This window comes from Podarcis erhardii (assembly GCF_964252035.2).
Source record: "Podarcis erhardii genome assembly, chromosome: Z".
NCBI classification, from domain to species: Eukaryota; Metazoa; Chordata; class Lepidosauria; order Squamata; family Lacertidae; genus Podarcis; species Podarcis erhardii.
Window position 1 is genome coordinate 13164469 of NC_138504.1, and position 18913 is coordinate 13183381.

At 43.1% G+C, this 18913-nt stretch overlaps 1 long non-coding RNA gene across 1 annotated transcript in view; it reads right to left on the reverse strand.

The window, feature by feature from the left end:
• The window catches only part of LOC309334101, a 552008-nt gene that overhangs the window by 345271 nt on the left and 187824 nt on the right, over positions 1 to 18913 (reverse strand). The window lies entirely within an intron of this gene.

An 18913-nucleotide genomic window follows, 5' to 3' on the forward strand; every position in this document is an offset into this window, starting at 1 on the left:
CTCCACACAAATAATTGGGCAGGGGGCAGTGGATGCCCTATGCAATAAACTGTTGGGCCACACGTGATTCTATGCCTTCTCATGATGGGCGCTGTTCTGGAGGTGTGGGCATTTGATTTGCAGTGGCCCAAAGGTCATTGTGAGGTAGATAGACCCAGTTCCCTTTTTGAAATACACTGGCTATTAATGGAATGGGGCACAATGATGAACAGCAGCTTGTACCAAAACCAAGCAGTGGGCCAAATGTCATACTGTGATTTGTTATAGAAGCCACTTTCCTGAAGGTAACAATGTGTGATTTGAGGTGTCCCAAAGCTTATTGTGGGGCGCACATACCTAGCATATTGGCTGTATTTGGCATGGGGCACCATGATTGACAGTGTGTTGCACTGGCCTAGTGTGATGCAAATTCACCTCCCATCTTCTACTCCATCTTCTTTCTCTGTGGGTTTTAGTTTTGTTGGGGAAGGGGCAGCCTGGCAGGGAGGATAGGAAATTGAGGGTGGTGGTGGAAGGAACCCCATCAAGTTAGCCCAACTTAAGAACTTGACACATCTCTAAATGTTTTCATCAGTATGTGAAGGGACATTTGGAAGCCTCTCCATCTGCATCCTCTATCCATCCCTACTTCAAAGTGAAACTCCACCAGTCAAGTGTCTGTAAGATTTCTGACATCTTACTAAATTAATTCTGCTTCAGTGTACTGCCATCTTTCATTAGCTTTGTAATTCCTGGATATGCATAGGTGAGTACCTTGCTAAATATTAGCAGGCTTGTGTAGAATGCTTATGTATTATATGCTAATTCATATATGTTTGGAAGTTAATCATCTAGCTTCAATCATCTGCTTTGAAGAATGTAAACCAGGAGAAATTTAGCAGTTTGAGGGCAAAGCTGAATGAATATAGATGCTTTCCTGCTAAACACATCCTTGCCACATTTTGTAAAAACAAATCCCTTATTCATAACTACATGCCATTTACACGTAGATCTGGAGAACGAAGATCAGAATTGTAATAGAACTTGAGTCTTCTTTTCTCTCTCTTTTTCCAGCACTGAATGCTTTTTTGAATTATATATGCTATATTTATCTATGAACCGAATGGATGTGACATGGGAGATCTGTGAACAGAATCTGATGTGGTTTTCTATTAATGGTAGTTGCAGAGGGGGCTGGAGTTGGTGGGCTGGGACTGTGGTGCTGGAGGGGGATATAATTTTTTCTTGATTAAAATTACCCCCTTCTGCCATTTTTCTTCTAGTAGATACATACCTCTACAGGAAGCTGCTGCTCCATCTAGTTTGGTATTGTATAGTCTGGTTAAGAGTAGCTTTCCAGGGTTTAAGGAAAGGGATGCTCTCAGTCCTAACTGGAGATACTGGGGACTGAACCTGGGAACTTCTGCATGCAAAGGAATTGCTCTACCACTGAGCCACTGCCTTTCCCTTATATGCCTTGTCCTGTGGGGAAAATAGCAAATTCAGGGGTGGATTTTTCAGATGGAAAACCTTTCCCTTGGAACTGTGGTCCTAATGTGAATTTGCCTCTTGCCCCACAGTTACTATTTCCATGATATTTGCAGATTGCTTGCACTATGGATAGTTTTAGCTCCATAACAATACAATGGATGAGTTCCACACTCAGCCAGGCTTAGAGTAGCCTTATTTCTGAGTAGGAATATATACTTCAGTACACTGAACATTGGTTAGAATTTAAGGTGATTGAAGACTTAGGTCTGTTAATTTCACTGGGTCTGCTCTGCGTAAATCTTAGTTTACTCACCCATGGAGAACAGAAAATGAACATGTGTGTTGCCCCAGTTATATAAAAGGGTAAACAAAAGGAAACATTCCAAATCACTGTAATAACATTTCCTTTAAAAAGGCCATGGATAACAGGGAAATTAAAATCTTACTTTATGCTCTGTATTTTCATTTTTCTCCAGAAAACTAACCTATCCCAAACAGAGTGGTTTCAAAGTTCTTTTGAATTACAGTTAGCAAAGAAGGCTAGGTAGGTGGCAGATATATAAATGGTATAGATTTGGGGTGAAGGTCTCAACATGTCAAATGATTCATGTGAGATGCTGGCTCTAAAGGAGAGAAAACACCAATTAAGGAAAAGAGGAAACTGGAAATGATTTAGAACTCTCTCTTTCAACATATTTCAAGTTATGACATGCATAAGAAGTCTTTCCTCAATAACAGTAAACAATAATGCAGTGGCACGACCTGAAAGAACACAGGGACTTTGAAGATGCGTGATATTTTAACTACAAAAACAAACAAAAAATGCAAAGTGATCATGGGCTGCTAGGGAGAAGGGATGCAACTCTTTAAATCAGTAATGCCACTCAGTTTCAAAATTTGGAGAGGTGGTGGGTGTAACTTTGTTCTAGGTTCATAAATACTCATTAACTTTCCTGAACTGAGAAATAAAATTGATAAACTGAAGCCCCACGTGATGCACTTCTTGCTGGTCATGATGGGACAAGTATTTGAAAGGGCAGCCAAGGTGGGGGGTGAGATTAGGACCAGTCTAAAATCTTTTGTTGTCTGTGATAGATCCCCAAATGGTAAGGCTGTTCAACAGATCCTAAAGACTCCTGAACCAAAGTGGGATGCCTCAGAGGGATTTTGGGTGGAGCTTGGGATTCCCATTGTGAGTGTCAGGGGATTTCCATTGTGGCTATTTTTGACTATTTTCCAAAGCACCAAACTGGGGTTTAAACCAAAGCTTGTAGTTTGCGCATGCTCCTAGGAATTGTCACTCCCTTCCACAAAAGCCAAGGTTCATGATACCCAAGGGTGTACAAATTATTGTGGCACCCAGTGGAAGTGCTTCTCTCTGGCAATAAAATGCAACAATGATAAATTCAATAAGCAACAATTTGCTTTGACGGTAACAAAAAATATCAGCTGGCTGGGATACTGACTTCATTTTATCTAATGAATCCTTCCTTGCAAAAGGAGAAGTATAGTTCCATTACTGACTCATGTGTTGGAGGGAGGGAGGGAGGGAGGGAGGGGGAGAGAGAGAGAGAGAGAGAGAGAGAGAGAGAGAGAGAGAGAGAAAGAAAGAGAATACTACCTTTGGCAACCTCATGACACCCAGTAAAACACTAAAGAAATTACTGAGCACCCTGATAAAGAAACAGAAACAGGGAATATCAAGTAAATAAGTGAAGTAAAATTTGTGGCCTTCTGGATGTTCTTGAACTTCTCTCATAAACTCCAGTCAACATGAGCTCTGCTCAGGAATGATGGGATTTGTAGTCCATCGAACATCTGAAGGGGCACAGGTTCCCCACTCTTACTGTAAATCTTTGAGTGCATTTCAACATGGAAATGAAATATAGGGTCCAGTAATCTCTCTCACCCCCCCCCAACCTAATAAAGAATTTTTTGTCAATGAGTCACAATAAATTTTAATGGTTAAACCTTATAAGAAAGATAAATATTCTGCCAGGTGAAAAAGTATTCAGTCTCAGAAAAATTATGTATTTTATATAGGAAATTTTTCAATATACAATTATTTTTCTCTGATGCTAATAAATATGCTAAGCATTCTTCTCTATCTAAGGGCAGATTCCACAAACAGTCTGTTAATGCCTCTGAATTTGATATTTCACCCGCCCACACACTCTTGACACACAAGTTAAAGTGCTGTGGTTTTTATTTTGCCTTGATTTCACCTTCATTTGATTGGCGAATCTCCTTTGTTTCCCTGCAGAGCAAGTCCCGTACTAGATGCACATCTATAAAATATATTCTACTTGGGACTTCCGGGTTAGCGTCTCCGGCAATGGCGGAGCTCCTCCGATCGGGAGGAACCGGCTCCGTGAAAAACAGGGTCTGACCGCCACGGCGAAGGCCTTAGACCCTTAGAAATCACAGATGGAAGAAGTCTGTGAACCTGGGATTCGGCTGGCACCTTCTGCGCCCCCCCTACTCGCGGGGAGACCCGGTATCGGGAATCCGGAGTGACGTGGGGTGAGAGGCACGGTGCTTTGAATCGACCGCTTATTTCACGGAGCGAAGCCGCATTGCTGCTGTCAGAGAGCGCTGACTTTTTTCCTGTGGACAATTGGATTTTAAACAACAACCCGTGAGTAGAATGGGAAATTGAGCTTTTAAACAATTTAATTTGGCACCGAACGGGGAAGGTTCAAACAGGAAGTCCACCTTCCCTTTCTGTAAATAGACTGAAGCAAAGTAGTTGTTAACTAAGGTTTTGGAAAGTCTTACGTAAAGGATTAAAACTCCACTGATTGAAACTATTAATTTTGACCAAGTGAACTTGCAGGAGAAGGTGAAAAATTAAAAATCGAAGCATCACATCTCTGAACCTGGGAACGGTTTGCAAAAAAGTCCATCGGCGGTAAACAGGACAAATTTGACAGCTAGCTTTAAAAGAAAGACATTGTTTCTATTGTCCGCTTCTGCACTTAAAAAGAAGAAAAGGTAACTGGAAACTGTTAATAATTTACTTTTGGAATTGTGCTGGAAAGGATTCATACAAATGGAGACTGTCTTCCTCTAGAGGGAGTTTTGGGACATTGTTATAAGAGTGCAGCTGGGAAATTAGCCTTAAGATAAAGACTGTGAGAAACTAGTTCTGACCTTGAACATCTTAAGAATGTCGGCAAAGGAAGAAGTAGTGTCTATACTGAATAGGACAATCTATCTGTTGGGAAAGCTGCATAAACAGATAGATGTCATGGCTACTAATATTGATATTTTGGGAACAAAAGTGGGTATCAGCATAGAAGTCGACAAGAACCCGGCACAGGAATCTTTCTTAACTGAACAAATTGATGAATTAGAGAAGGAGAAAGTTGCTGTTGTTGAGTACAAAGCAAAACAAGGGGGAGCCTTAACCCTAAAGAGGCAAATGGAGGATTATAACTTGAGGCCTTATATGAGTGTAATTAGGAGAAGCCAGTTTTTGAAGATGGGTGCCTGGCCTGATCTGGAAAAGGAAAGGTGGAGAGATCCCCTTATGCAGGGATCAAATGACTTTTGGAATATGAATTTGAGCCAGGAGGAGATTGGAGCTTTTGGGGCCTTTGGACTTGGAAGAATTGTGAAACAAGATTCAGAATACTTTATGGGCCCTAGCTTTAACTATGGAAATCTGGCAGACCTGTCAAGAAGGAATATAAGCATCGTTGGGTTGGAGCTCCCCCGAGATCTGCTTTTTAGCACCAAAGATTATCAAGAAGATCAGCAGAAGGGAAGTGAAGAAGAGTTAAGAGCCTCGGATATAAGATCTCCAGGTTGATGGACGCTGGGAGGTTGATGGAACTGACGGCAGGGGCCGAGACTGGGGAGGGGAGACGGTGGAAGAAATTTGGGAATTTAAAGTGTATATATGGAGATTTAAAAAAAAAAATTAATGAGAGATGGAAAAATCGTGGAATGAAATTTTTATGACCCATGGGGAAATGTCTTAAGAGATTAAGTTCAAATATATTAGTTTTAATGAGAAATAAGATTAAACAAAGTAAAAATGGATGATTAATTGGTGAAAGAAGAGAATGTTAAATTACAGTATATTAAGATAAATTATTAGGATAAAAACAAAGATGAAGGATTTGCTGAAATATCTAACTGAACCAGAATACAAAGAGCGGAGGTGTGAGGAGGTCAAGGAAATTAGCTAAAGAAAGAAAGTTATGTAAAGGTTTGATTTGTTCTTTTTTATTGTATGCATTTTTTTCTTTTTTGTCTGTTTTTCTTTTTTATCTTTTTTCTTTGATGGGACTTGTTTTTATGTATTGTTTTGCTTTCTTTTTTGGTTTAATTGGGTGTTTTTCCTGTTGTAATTTATTATTATTATTATTACTCATGTAACCTTTAAAATTTTAATAAAAATCTATTTAAAAAAATACAAAATGTATTCTACTTGTAAGTTACTGAATTACTGAAGTTACTGCAATCCTTTGCGCACTTACATGAGCTTAATGGTTTGATTGGACCATGTATATGATTGTACTTTGAAAGACTATAGAAGTTAAGAAATTACTATTTCTTTTTTTTAAAATGCAACCTACTATTTCTCTGTTCATTTCTCTGAAGCATATCACAACAACAACAATAAAACACAGTTCTGAAGATGACAGATTATTCTAACCACAGACTCATCTCATTTACTTGTCAGTCCTCCAAACAGGCTGGGGAGATACTGTGGGGAGAAGGGAAGTATGATAAAAAGTCAGTCCCTTCCCCATATGCAGAATCCACAGATATTGTTCCCACGTGTTGGGATTTCAGCTCAGTAATACAGGGGAGATATTTTAGAGAGGTGTGCTACCTTGCCTGTTTTACCTCACAAGAAAAGTAGGAGCAAATGGTCTTTTGTAACATTATGTTTTCTCAATCTGGCAAGAGAGGAGGCCAGGTTGCCAGTACTCAGGGCTGTCTTTACCCGGGGGTGCAAGGGGTGTGGGGCAACCGAGCGCTGAATTCTGGGGGGCACCAGGCACCCGCCACTGAAGCCGCCTAACTATCTACCTGTTATGAAATAATAATTAATTTTGATCAAGCTAGCAAAACAAAATGCATATATATCTAGGTATTACCGAAATGTATACCTACTGTTTAACTAAAGGATTTTCAACTTTTGTGCGCTCATTTACCAAAGATGTGCTGCACCAGCAGTGGCGCTTGTCATTCACAATGGCAGTGCTTGTCAGAGTCAACGATGGCACTTGTCATTCACAATGGCGCCATGCACTGTTTGGGGGCGCTGGGCGGATCTTTGCACCCTGGCAGTGCATATGCTAAAGACAGCACTGCCAGTACTTATGCTGGGCCTGGGCAATTTCAAAGTATCATGCTGCCTACAAATGCAAGAGTTGGTGTTAGGCACAAAGTTCCAAGTTAGTTTACTTGACAAAGTATCAAGTTGTGAGGTTCTTGGATCAAGTCTTGAACTTCTGATACAAGAATTAGCTCCCACCAGCCACAACCATCATGGCCAATGGTCAGGGATGAGGGGAGTTAAGTCCAACAACATCTGGCAGGCCACAGGATCACCACTGCTGCCTTAAGAGCTACCTGACAGAAATACATTTGGTAAAATTTGTTCCATGTATATCTCTGGAATAACTGGCCACAATCTTTGCTTTTAAGCAGCTGTATAATAGGAGGATCTGGCAGGAATACTGTGGATTGTGTCAATGACAAACAAGCACCCTCTCTTCCAATGATGAGTGATTAACATTCAGGTTGCTTAAAGTGTTCCAATATATATATTTCCGGAGGAATGTTCCTTTCTGTGCAAATTACATATTACAATATTTATATGCTTTTATGGGGAGGGGATATGCCAGCATACATAGCAATCTTCAGGAAAGGCTAAAACAAAATCAAAGTTGCCTTTAAGGACTGTTCTTTGGGAGAAAAAAAGATTGCTAGCTAGGAAAGAGCTGGAGCAGTAACTAGTTATCCTTTCGAAGGCGTTTCACCCATCAACCTCATGCATTGCTCTGCATCATTTATAGTAAGCAGTGCTCTGAATTTTATTGTGCCCTTAAGATAAACAGTTTGTAAAAAATAAAGAAAGAGGAGACATATCATGTCTCTGACAAAAAAAAAGTTATAAATTTATGGAGAGCTTTTGAAATCTTATTTTATTACCACAGGAAAGATTTCTGGACTTGCCCTAACCACTGTTAGGAGAGCAATTACTTACATTGTAAGTAAATGAGTATGCTGCAATCCGATAATCCCTGGTTCTGTCATGGTATTCTGTTGTGCCAGAAGCGGTTTAGCCCTGCTGGCCACATGAACCAGAAAGCTGTCTGTGGACAAACACCAGCTCCCTCGGCCTGAAAGTGAGATGAGCGCCGCACCCCATAGTTGCCTTTGACTGCACTTAACCATCCACTGGTCCTTTACCTTTACCTTTTTACCCAGGGGCTAGGAAGGATCTAGGAAGGGTCAGAGTTGCTAAATCCTTCCTGTTCTGGTTTGGTTGGCATAGGCCATTTCTGCTCCATCCTGTTACAGAGGGGTGCCAAATTGAATAAAATATTGGGGAGGGCAGGTAAGCCGCACTCCCCATAATCAATCACATGACATGGTGCACACACATCATTTGAATGGCATTGCCTGGGGGGACAGCCCTCTCATATTTTATTGGGGGATCGAAGAACCCTTGGCCCCTAGGAGTTGGCTCATATGCTGTTTACAATTTCCCCTAGTAAAATGTTTTTTGTATGTTACTTTCACAAGCATGTGCATTTATATGCACACTTTATGCTAGCATGTGTACTTTTGTGTGTATATATATATATATATATATATATATATATATAGGCTGGAGAAATGCACTGAAAAATTCAGAGAAGGGTGAATTTTAATGTCTGGCTGTATTTCAGTTCATATACTGTTTTGGAAAGTGTGAATCAGGCAAGTTCACCCTTAAATGTGAACTCAATTGAATTTCACCTCCATCTCTGGACTGGAAAAGGAAAATTCTTATGTAGAACAACACAACAATGTGATCCAGTCCTGAGAAATGGGTTAACAAGGCAGCGTTAAAGATTTCATCTGTTGTAAATCTCCCTTTCTCCTTTCCTTTCTTTTCTTTTTTCTTTTTTTTTTTTGGAAATTATCTTTTAGATCTTACACAATGAACTCTACATGGAGTTGTGGGGAGAAAAATGAGTCCATTTAAAGATGTATCTGCATTTGGGGCTCGGGCGCAGCAATATTTTCTCCGCTGTAATCCATCTGCCTGCAATTCGTTTTGGCTTACATCTCTTTTCTGCAATGCTCTGCCACAGCTCCCAGATTTTACATCTGCTAGGGAGATTGGCGAATGGTGTTCTGAGCGGTTGGCTTTAGGGAATTTATATCCCTCAGGGGTAATGGCACTCGTTATTTAGTCACCTTGCATGTTATACTTAGGAAAGGGAGAAATGCAGTCATGTGTATAAGAAGTCATGAAGATCGATAGGACCGTCTGTTTCTGTCTCCCCTGTTAGAGTCTTAACTAGTGTCCTCCTGACACTCAGGCGTCTGGAGTCAGGGTTTATTGTGGAAACAAAATCTGCAGCCTAATTGGCAAGCTACTTCCTGATTTCTGGCTATTTCACATTTATTTAGTGCCAACAGATTGCTAATGTTGTTATTAGTTTAGGTACACCATTTTTAATTTGCGAAATATATCACATTGCTGTTTATTCTTGCAAGAGCCCCTGAGGTTGGTTAGTGTTAGTCATATCTAACAGATGGATTGCTCTCACAAACATTTTGGTGGAAAATCTCAAATCTCAAGGTGATCCCCCTCACCAAGTTGTTTTTAGTGTATGTAAGAAATGCAATGTTTCATTAAATTACTGATTTTCTTATGCCTTTTAATTTATCCATTTTGTCACATTTGGGTGGGGTGGGAAAACCTTCCGAGTGGAAGGGCAACATTAATTACTGGGCAACCTTGCAGGGGCCACATACCAACGCTGGACAAGGCCAAATGCAAAAGCAGATGGAACAATAGATGTGACTCTTAGCTTTGCACATCAGATTATTTTCCAGCCACACAAGGCAGAGGTTTCTACAGATATACAACCATGTGCGTCACACTTTTCTCCATTCTCCTTACAAGCAAGCAAGAAGCATTGCCACAGTGCAAGGATACATTCCAGTCAGGCACTCAGAGGAGTTGTATTACCTGGAGAGAGTCCTGAGGGTCAAATAGAGAGATCGTGGGTGAGATGCGTTTGGTCTCTGGGCCTGAGGTTCCCCACCCCTCATTTACAAAATGGTAGACAGCATCTTAAAAAGTAAAGTAGAGACATCACCTTGCCAACAAAGGTCCGTATAGTAAAAGATACTGTTTCCCCAGTAGTGATGTATGGAAGTGAGAGCTGGACCATAAAGAAGGCTGATCGGCGAAGAATTGATGCTTTTGAATTATGGTGCTGGAGGAGACTCTTGAGAGTCCCATGGACTGCAAGAAGATCAAACCTCTCCATTCTTAAGGAAATCAGCCCTGAGTGCTCACTGGAAGGACAGATCGTGAAGCTGAGGCTCCAATACTTTGGCCACCTCATGAGAAGAGAAAACTCCCTGGAAAAGACCCTGATGTTGGGAAAGATTGAGGGCACAAGGAGAAGGGGATGGCAGAGGATGAGACGGTTGGACAGTGTTCTCGAAGCTACCAGCATGAGTTTGACCAAACTGCTGGAGGCAGTGGAAGACAGAAGTGCCTGGCATGCTCTGGTCCATGGGGTCACAAAGAGTCGGACACGACTAAACGACTAAAGAACAACAACAAGGCCTTTATGATGCAACAGTATCACATTGGTAAATGGTGGCTACTGCTTGGGCTGTGCTCAGGTCTGCACACTGAGACAGGAATTCCATTTGATGCTTAGGACTGGGATGGAGGCTCATAAGCCTAATGGTAGATCCTCCAGCTGCAGATCGTAGGATGCTGCTGTTAGTTATCTCATGGCATTCAACAAGATATTGGGTAGGCCAGCACAAGACATCAAGAAAGTTATTTCATATTTCCTTGCATAACTTTCTCAACATGACATGATCTCGTTAAATAAACATATCCAGGTAGCAGTCTATTTCAAGTAAAAAATATGAAGGGTTTCACTGTTGAGAGTTTCAATGCAGCCCTTCATCTATGCGTTTTGCCAATCTCCATGCAAACATGCAAAAGAATGGCTTGTAGGCACGCTTCCTCTTCCCCAATCTTCACTTCTATGCAAACCTTTCTTCATGCTGTACCAAAAGCTACATTTGCAAGGAAATTGCATTTCCTTGCCAGCTCTTCCATCTCAGTTGTGTAGCCTACACATCAGAAGTATTCTGGCTGGTGCATGGCAATGGTAAATTAGTCCCACTTAATTGTTTTGGATTTTACATTTCCAAAGGAGAGAAAGGCTGCAAGGGGGTGGAGAGGAGGAGTGGGGAAATAGACAGTACTTCAAAATGAAGGATTTTAGCCAGTGCCTGTGAATTTACAGCCTGCTTGGGATCTATCTGAACTGAGGTTAAGCTTCAACTCTGGACAGTGGGGAAAAATGATTCTGTTTGCATTTCAATTGGGGGGGGGGGGATCACCTGCTTTCCCCTTCTAAAACCAGTAATTGAAATGAAGCACAGTGATCCTTCAAAATTCACAATTCTGTATTTTTTTGCAATGAAGTTGTCCAGTCAAGTAATGGGTACAAAAATGCATTTGTAGAAGGAAGTGTGCATATAAGAAGCATACAAAAAGGCATTTTATTTTAGGGATTATTATTTTTTTGCAAAAAATGTAGTCAGATCTACAGGCAAAAATGTGTTTATTAGGAGGGATACATATTGACATATTGACATTTTTAAAAAACAACAACACCTGTCAGGGAACTGCCATCAGAGCCAGAGGGAGAGGGAGGGCTCCAGAGGGATTACGGAGAGCGTCCCAGGAGGGAGAGAAGCAGCCCATCTATTGGGGAGGGAAATCAGCGTAGCACCAGTGGAGAAGGGGGGCAGATGGGGGAATCGGCGAGGTGGCTCCATGACTCCTCGCCGGAGAGCACGGCTGATACACAAGTTTGGTGGGAAGCCCCAGGACTACAATGCTTTCCGAACGGAAGTACAGTACGCTTTGGAACTGCAGAATGATGACTTTGCTGATGACGGGGAGAGGGTGGCTTACATTGTGGGGCATCTGCAGGATGGGGCACGCGAATGGATCAGGCCCCTAATGGCGATGCAAAATGATGCCCTGAAGGACCTTAAGAAATTCTTCCAGGGAATGGACGCGATGTTCTCCAGCGAGGTGGAACAAAGTGTGACACGGCAGGAACTGATGGGGTGCAGGCAGGGGACCCAGTCTGTCAGAGACTACTGGTCGCATTTTGCGATGCTCATCCACCGGCTTGGGTGGGATCTGGACTCTGAATCGATACAAATGTTGTTTGAGGAGGGTCTGTCCCCAGCAGTGAAAGACGAGTTTTCCCGCGCACTCCGCCCACGGTCGATGGATAAGCTCACCAAGGCTGCGCTTGCTATTGGCGTACACCAGGAAGCGCGGGCTCAGGAGAAGCGCGAAGGGAGAGGGGAACATTGCCATGACTACCGCATTCCTGAGATACCGAGACAGCCTTCCCAGGTGGCGGAGCCAATGGAAATTGATGGCGCGCGCGCGCGCGAGGTTTCAAACTCCAGTGAAGGTCACAAAAGGGAGGGAAAGGAGTGAAAAACTACCAAGAAGTGTTTCCTCTGTCAACGACCAGGACATTTTGCTAAGGTCTGCCCTCAAAGAAAAGCCTGGCAAGGGATGGTGGGGGCTGCTGGCTGTGAGGAGAAGGGGGAGGAAGGGCAGGCGCAGGGAAACGACAACGCCTGGCTGCCAACCAGCAGGGGCAGCAGCCAGGCCAGCAACCAATAGAAGTGCCCCAGTCTGACCCTCCCAAGGCAGCTATAGCCATAGAAGTGGTGCTAGAACTCCCAAATGGGCACCTCGTCAAAGTTAAGGGGCTGCTGGATTCGGGCAGCTCGTGTAATTTCTTCAGCAGGGACTTCGCTCTGGAGCACCAACTCCACCTGCTGCCCCTAGATTTTCCCTTGCAAGTGACCACCATCGATGGCAGGGAACTTCTGGGGGGGGAGTGACACACCAGACCCCGCCAATGCGAATGAGGGTGTCCAGGCACACAGAGACCTTTGCCTTTCACGTGGCCACACTGGCAGGACCCCCAATAATACTGGGGATGAGCTGGCTGGCACTGCATGATCCAGTAGTGTCATGGCATCAGCGGTCAGTCACCTTTGGGTCAGCTTACTGCTTAGAACACTGTCTGGGAGGGGAGAACCCAAGAATGACGGTGGCCAGGGTGGCTGGGCTGGCCGTGGAACAAAGAGGGGAGATGCCACCACAATATGCTGACCTGAAAGAAGTTTTCAGTGAGAAGGAGGCAGATAGACTACCCCCCCACAGGCCCTTTGATTGCCAAATCAACTTACTCCCAGGGGCTCAGCTGCCGGTGGGTAAGCTGTATGCCATGTCAGACCGGGAAATGCAGGAGTTGAGGGAATTTATTGACAAGAACCTGAAGCGGGGGTTCATAAGGGAATCAAAGGTGGTGGGGGGCAGTCCGGTGTTCTTTGTGGACAAAAAAGAGACTAATCAGCCCAGATTAATTGTGGATTACCGGGCGTTAAATCTGGTGTCAGAACCCGTGACCTTCCCAATGCCCAGGATTGACGACATTTTAACACGGGTGAGGCAGGGGAAATTTTTTACCAAGCTGGACCTCAGGGGAGCATACAATTTGATTAGGATAAGGGAGGGGGACGAATGGAAAACTACCATGTTCACCCCCCCTAGGGGCTTTTGAGTACTTAGTCATGCCATTTGGATTACAATCGGGCTCCGCCTGCTTTCAAGCATTCATGCACCACGTGTTGGGACCCCTGCTGTACAAGAATTGCGTAGCCTTTTTGGATGACGTCTTAATCTATTCGGACAATGAGAAGCAACACGTCAGAGACGTCAGGGAAGTACTACAGAGACTGCAGAAGCACCAGTTGTGGGTCAAGCTGGAAAAATGCCAATTTCACACCAGAGAGGTTGAGTTTCTGGGGTACAAGTTGTCAGACAAGGGCCTAGCTATGGACCCAAGCAAGGTGAAGGCAGTGCTGGAATGGAAGGCCCCCAAAACCCGGAAGGATGTACAGAGTTTCTTAGGATTCAGCAACTTTTACAGGAAGTTCATAAAGAACTTCGCTCACTTGACAGCGCCCATCACAGATTGTCTCAGTAGCAAAAAGAAGTTCATGTGGACAGAAAGTGCCCAGCAATCCTTTGAAAGACTGAAGAAGGCGTTTGCTTCGGAGGACCAGCTCCTGCACATTGATCTGGAGAAGCCCATGGAGACGGATGCGTACATATTCCTGTACGTCTTCCCTCACCTTTGGCCACCAGAACTGCCGGGTGACAAGCAGCATGGTCTTGTGCTGTCCAAAGTGCCCAGCTGTTGGGTTGTCGTGGAGTTGTTTGAGTACCTTCCCCCTCAAGGTCTCCCCCGGTACATACAGTGCCCCCTTATAGTACAGTAGCCCTTCTTTTTCTTCAAACCCTCCATGGTCTTCCCTTCCATCCCGGAGTTCTCTGATTTTCACTTGAGCGAACGCGTTGTCTCTAGTAAGCCCGGCCAGTTCTCGTTTCCCAACCAACGCTCCCCCACACATCCATCGGTCCTCGGGAAACACGTGTCGGATCTCCAGCGGTCCCTCTCCTTCCATGTACTCCATCTTCCTGGAGAGAGCATCTGCTCTTACGTTTTCCTCTCCCGGCACATATCGTATCTCGAAGGAAAACTTGGAGAACTCCTGAGCCCATCGAATCTGTCTCTGATTGAGTACTCGCGCGGTCCGCCAGTATTCCAAGTTCTTGTGGTCAGTACAAACCTGGATCTTGTGCCGTGCCCCTATCAACAGATGTCTCCATTGCCGAAAAGCCGCATAGATCGCAAGCAGTTCGCAGTCATACACGGTATAGTTTTGCTCCAACTTGCTCAGCTTCCTTGAGAAAAAGGCACACGGCTTCCAGCTCTGCTTGGCCCCTGTTAAAGGGTTAAAACTCAGCTTGCCAAGAAAGTGATAACTGGAGGTGTTGCTTAGCAACTATATGTTTGGGGGTACCACATGATCTGAGTGGCTGCGTAGTTCTGAGGGATTCTCCTTCTGTATTTTTAGTTGAATGTATCCTTGCTATGTACAAGGCCTGAAGTAGTAATGCACTGGCTCTCTGTTTTTGTACAGGTTTCCTCAGTAGAGCATCATGATTTAATTTCTCTCTGAACTCAAGAGTCTGCATTATTTAAGTGACTTTGCTAATAATGGGGAAGCCACCCTGGTGCAAATGCATTGGCATGGAATTGGTTCCACTGGTGTGTTTGTAATATGACAACCTACCTATTAACTCCCCATTTCCCTTTCCTTCCCAGTAAGCAGCAGCAACTCAGCTGTACCATGCTGTCTGAGACTGGTTGTGGAACAATATTAAAATATGTATCCCACCCACATTGCGCAGTGGAATAGTGCAGAAAGAGCTATGCCACTTGATGGTGCTGAATGCATAAACTAGCTTCCAGTAATAAAAATGAATACTCTCAGTTAGAGATTCTTGCCATTGTATAGTGCCTTCAGCCCCCTGTTACAAGCTTCTTTGCTAAAAGCATATTTTTGGGTCATTCATAGTACCCACTATGAATGCCAGGAATGTACTGATTTTCCCCTTCAGATACTGATGACTGAAGACTATATTAAAGGTGGTTTGCAGTGACCTTGATCGTAATGTGCATAAGTGATCAAAGGTCATTTCAACCCATCATTTAAATTAAGTCTAATAATAATGTACATTTGCAGTTGATTGTGAAAAACTAGTATTTTGTCTCTGGATATCAGTGTGAACATACTTTGAAGAGGCAGCCTACTTTGAATTAGATCACATCTTTTATGGGGAGGGAATGCAACCTAGTTAGTTGGCTAATCAAGGTTTCTGAGACACCGCTGCTCCCACACTTGAGTGGGGACAAATTAGTCCTCAGTCGGGACTAAAACTAATGAAATGAATTTCAGTAGCGACAAATATAAGGTTATACACTTAGGTAGGAATAATCAGATGCACAAAAATACAGGATGAGGAGCACCTGTCTTGCAGTACATGTGAAAAGGATCTAATGGGTCTTAGTAGAACACAAGCTTAACATGAGTCAACATATGTGATGCAGCAGCAAAAAAGGCCATTGCAATTCTAGGCTGCATTTACAGAAGTATAGCTTCCAGATCAAGGAAAGCAATGCTCTTGCATCACTCTATTCTGCCTTGATCAGACCCCACCTACAATACTTTGTCCAGAAGTGGCACTGTGTGGCTCTTATATTCATAATTGAATCCAACCAGCCATGCCCTTTTCAAAAACACTCCATTCAGCCAGCTCCCCATTTTTCAACATCCACCCACACCCACACCTGTCAGTCAGCATTCTGTGCTCACTCAACTTGATCTGTCTTCCTTAGGTTCTATGGGGATTTCCCCCAAAGGTTTTGTCTTCTTCTAAATATTAATGTACTTCTGGAAATCTTTGAGTTTCCCCAAGCCTACTGAGATATGTTTGTGGATGGTGCATTTTTCAGCAGCATATTAAAAGATTCCCAGGGAATGAGTCTGTTCTAATTATCCCTGGGAACCTGGTGGTGTTGTGTTAATACATATTTGGGGGGGGGGGTTCTAGAAAACCTTCACATTCTCTGTATCAGTTTCTGTCCTTTTTGGAACTTCAACATTCCCCCATGGTGAACATGGCAGCCCTGTGAATTAAAGATTTATTTTCCACCATTGGACTTATAAACCTGGTTTCCAGTTCTTTCCCAGCTGCCAATGGATATTCCCCAGAGGTCCTGCATGTTTGCTGAAATCCTCCCTACCTCTTAGGAGGAGAAGGAGTTCGGCACTGAAAACGTTTTTCTGCTGATTGAATGCCTGTGATCACAGAGTCATTCTCTAAGACTGGCTTTCAGAAACAGAGTGCTGATTTATTGCATTTCAGGTTAGAAAGAGGCAATAAAGAGACTCATCTGACAAAAAATTATAGAGACTCTTTTCTCCCACAGGTCAAATCAGAACAGAGACTTCAGCGCTACCTTTGGTGATTTAACTTCTAGATCTCAGCAATTGGTAGCCTCCCTTAGTAAATCTACTGTAGTATTTCCCCCCATATTTTCTTAGCATTAACATTTTTTTTCTCCCCAGAGTTACCCCATAATAGCTAAAACTATTCCTTTATATTGGCTTAGTTTAGCTCCCATTGTGAGAATGAGCCATGGCAAACTTTGTGTTAGTAGACTTCCCTTCCTCAATCTCCCTTTCAAATACTAGTTGTTTGTTGCCCAGCCAGAAGGCGGACTTTGTTTGACCAGAAGGTGGGTACTGGCCATCACTGATGGGCAGGAGATGCCAGAGTGTCAGTGGAGATGGATAGAGCTGAGATGCTCTGGGAAGTGGCAAAGGGGTGCATTATGCCCAGCCACTTGATACGTAAAAGGCTATGTTTGTAGAGGCCAAGGAGGCAATAATAGCAGCTTCTAATCACATTGGTTTCCCTGCCCACTGGACAGTAGTGGCTGGTGCCCATTGGCACTGGTGGGGCAGAATGCAGAAAATTCAAACAGTAGGTAGAGCAGGTGCCAATATCAGGGAGAGTCAACTAATTCTAGTTCTGCCCCATTATCCTCTCTGCTGAATTTTGCACTGAGACTAAAGGGTGGGGGGAACTTACAGGCAGAGCCACCCCCAGACTACTCATAAGAAGAAGAAAAAGAAGACATGTGCATGAGATGCCAGCATGATGGAATTTGTTGCCTGACAAGTGGCAGAATAGATCTTCATTTAAGCTAGTCCAGAGCTGATTTATGCAGCGTTTTCTTGAGGTTTTAGAATATGAAAATAAAAGTACTGAAGTCCAACTTGCCTTTGATAACTTTTTAGGTGCCTTAATTAAAATCAGGAACAGACTAGCTTTGTTCCTTCCCTGATGTTCCTACCATGGTGTTGTTCCTATCATGGCCCAATGAGTTGCTGAACACAAGCAAAAATATTTCTTTGACCCTTTGTAAACATTAACATCTAGTATTTTGTATATATCATCTCAGTGGCATCTCATCCTACATGCTTATTAACTAACACACACTGCTTTTTGGTGGGGTCAGTAATCCGCCTGTTAGAAACCCATGAGAAACAGATGGAAAGCTTCACTGTCAGTTTTAAGCTATTCACAGTTCACAGTACCATGAAAACACAGAGGGTGGTGGTTTATTTAAACTAGTGATCTGCTAATAAATTCATGCATCCAAATATTATATTTTCCAACAGTTAACGAGAAAACAAATGACACTCAAATATGACAAAAGAGGGGGAATCAATGTGATTCTCATGGGTAGGCTGTGAGTTTTTGTTCCACTTATCTTACATTTGGAATAGCCAAGATGTGTTTGTGAATCCCCTTTCAGTCTTCAAATCATCTCCCCAATGGTCTGCATCCTGCAGCCTTCCTAGGTGCTCATACTTCCTCAGAACCCCATTATGTCTTTTACAGTACATGCAGGAAGGCAGACAGGTTGTCCACCATGTACCTGACAGTTATTCATAGCTCTCTCTGTGTGTTTTTTAGAGTGATATATTTTTCCTTCTAAATAAATGAGGGTAGAAATATTTTATTTTACTTTTTACAGGCAAAAGTAAGCATTTCACTTAAGAACAATGCCAGCCTCCCCAGCAACCTGTGCTTCAGTTAAAGTCCGGGGGAGACATTGTGAGGTTACTCCTCCAATGGGGCCTTTTCAAATCAGGAAGCCTGGCCAGCCAGGGAGGCTGCAGAGTGCTGCTGAAAAAAACATATACCACCCCTAGTAACCTCACAAAATAACATGGTACCAACTGAAATGGCAAAGAATTGTAATTAAAGACTAAAGTACCCTCAGAATGAGGCCAAAAAAACTGATCTTTCACTGTGGATTTTTTTTTTTCAAAAATTGCAGGACAAATTTTTGAAACTTTCCCCTCACATTAACCAGTTTAAACAATGTTTCCCATATCTGAACATGACAATGAACTATGGTTAGATATTAAAAGAGGAAGCTTTCAATCTCTTTATGGACACAAAAGAAAAATAAAGGTCTGTCACAGCTCATTCACACAGAAGGGAACCTGGGTTTCCTGCTATGTCTGAACTGAGCCATAAATAACTTTATTCCATGACTGAATTTCATCTCCCTTATCTCGCATGATGGTGGCCTTGAACGCTGAAGAGTAATGGAGCATGAGAAGAAGTGATTAATGAGACTATTTTGACTACTGAAGATGGGGACCTTAACCATGCCTTCACCCTCTCCCCATC